The sequence below is a fragment of the Lathyrus oleraceus genome, chromosome 5 (assembly GCF_024323335.1).
Source record: "Lathyrus oleraceus cultivar Zhongwan6 chromosome 5, CAAS_Psat_ZW6_1.0, whole genome shotgun sequence".
Classification (NCBI taxonomy): Eukaryota; Viridiplantae; Streptophyta; class Magnoliopsida; order Fabales; family Fabaceae; genus Lathyrus; species Lathyrus oleraceus.
In genome coordinates this window covers 481,395,210-481,398,161 of record NC_066583.1, presented here as the reverse complement: position 1 = coordinate 481,398,161, position 2,952 = coordinate 481,395,210, and positions in this window count along the sequence as shown.

The window sequence follows — 2,952 nt, the reverse complement described above, 5'->3', positions numbered from 1 at the left end:
TAAAAACTTAAAATTTATTAATTTGTAGTTCTTCTCAAAAGTTAATTGGTTGCAACAAATTATGCAAAAGTGATACATGGGGTCACTTTGGCTTACAATAAGATTTTAGTCCTAACATATGCTAATTTTCAATCATTAAATATTATGATTTTGAGCTGTTAAGTGTTTTTTTTCTTTTTTGGAAAAGAGCTGTTAAGTGTAAAGTACACAATTTCAGATAATATGATTTATGATTTTGAGTTGTTAAGTGTTAAGTGTTTGATAAGAATTTTTACTTTTCATTCAAGTACAATACGTGTATTTCTTATCATGTCATTCAAATACAAATACGTGTATTTCTTATCTTTAGTAACTACCCTATAATATATCTACTTTTTCCCCCACCGTTTCATTTATTTTAAAATTAATCTAACCATTTTTGTGCAATGTTAATATTGCTTAATAAATCCAATAGTGAAAAAAATCAACTTTAATGGTTCATTCGAGTGAACTTCAATTCCGATTTTTGAAACAAGGTTTCGAATTCGAATTCCAAACATAAATAATGTTTTGGGTCACCTGCAAGACTCACGAAGAAGACCTAATAACAATTATTGAAGAAAGAGACGCATGAAATAGGTGGACCATCATCTCTGCCGAGAACACGTGATCACGCCCTCCATCACATTTTTCACAGTTGGATCTAATCAAATGGCGGCCCACACAAAGCGTTGAATTACACGCAAATGAGTTTAACCGCTCATACTATATAAATATCAGGTCACACCAACACCATTTTAGATATTTAGTTCATTTCCACTCTTAATTACTTTTCTCTCAGTCACTAACTAGGGTGTTAGAGTGTTAATCTTGCAGATTCACCCCTCTCTCCGTCATATCGGAATTCTGATCCACCACACCGGAAGTCTAATCCAATGTTCGTCAGCTTTATTCCATCATTTCATCACATATCTCCAGTTCCCCAAGTGGAACAATGGCGCTGTCAGAGGAAAGCGATTGTTGATTCCTGCAATTGTTCCACAAAAACCAATGTCTTTTCACTGAAGATTAAGATCATATGTCTTCTTCTCACGAAACACTGATCACCGATCTTCTTCTCGTGAAACACATATCTCTTTCTCGAACGAATCAGATATTGAAATTGCAAAGCCTTTGTGACATCAAGATTATTATATCAGACACTCAATGACACGCCATTGTTGTGACCACTGATTGTCCAATTCTAGTGACATCTCTATTTTTCCTCTACAACAAGACATCATTCCTTCAAGAGTTGACTAGGGGATGTTCTAAGCCCTTCTGTTCTTTCAACCACTTCAACAGCTTTTCCAAGGCTAACATTCGCAGCAACCTCTGTCGCAACCGTTAATAATTGGATAAGATATGTTCCTGAAATATTCAACAACTACAGTCCAACCTATGATGAGCTATTGGACTACTAAATAGTGTATATAACTTTGTACAACAACAGGACTCTCGAGCCTTAGCGGACAGGGTGCTCATAATTGAAAAGAACTTGTAACACGCTCCTTTTAGAACCAATGTTGTGCGCGAGGCAGCTTCTCACGGCAACCAAAGATTCATACCGTAGTCAGCTCCAATAAACATGGACTCACAGCACTAAGAAATTATGAGATCACCAGGTTGTAACCTAAATAGAGGATATCGGGCACCTCTTACCGACTCTAGGGTAGAAGTGGCAGTCATACTCCGATGGAGGATTTTCTTTCTCATAGTTCTCCGACACACCACTCTCGGAGAAGAGAAAGGTGTGGCATGGATGCCTCGACCTTTGAGAGAAAGAGGAACCCTCTCTCCATACGCATTCTTAACAGTAGACTCTTGAGACCCATCGAGAAGCCCCTAAAGCTGAAAATTAAGACAATACGGGGGACCCTGACAAATACGTCAAATGTGTGGAAAATAGATAGGATAATTACCATGCCCAAGGATCTGTGAAACACAAACTCTTTGCATTAAACCTTAAGGGAGATGTTATGATCGGGTTAAAACCCTTCTGGATTAGAGCATAGATTCATGGAACCAATTATGTGACTCATTCACCACTTAGTTTATCGCTCGAAAGCGAAAATCTACTATTATCCTCGTACTCAGCGAGATCATACACAAGAAGAACGAGACATGCGAGAGTACATCGGTCGATTCACCAAGGTAGTAGTGTAAATATGAGGTGCATATGATGTATTAAAATAATGGATTTTCAAAAGGGGTTGAGGTCGGATTTCATGTTCCGAGAAAAACTAGGGCTAGAATGAGCTTGTAGCTTAAGTGACTTGTTGAATAGGATTAACCTTCCATCATGACTCGTTCTAGAGAATCCCATACTTCCACCTGGGTCAGAAAAGGAAGGTTAATTGCACTCAGACCGGCATGAGACATTGTACGCAGAATTCCTTCATAAGATGTCATAGCAGTCACGGCCGTAGGCAAAGAAGCAACCTTATATGGCATCTTCATCTGAAGCATCCATTTATAATATTTCTTCTTATTTGTAAACCAGAGATTAATTAAGACAAGGAAATAATAATCATCCAAGAAGCACCAAATTAAAGAGGAAGTATCTCGAATTACTCACCAAAGATGACCTTTATATCCTCCTTTGTAGCAACTTTCACTAAAAAGTGTGTCTCTATGAACCGTTTATTTTGTTTCCTTGGCACTTCCCCCAAAGCAGCAACATTGTCAACATAGCCCAAATATTCAAATAAGACTACTGATTTCTTCTTCATTTAAATTTCTTCTTGGAATAGGGCATCCAATTTATAGACATAAACCTGGCATTCGCCAAGAAATGGCTTTGCGCCATAATTTGAGAATTTGTCTGAACATTGATAAGGTGGTTCAAAGTCTATGTTGCATATGTTAGTGTGAGCCAACTTGGTGAGCAGGATAGCTAGGTAGTATTGATCCTTGAAGTTCTTCAAAATATCT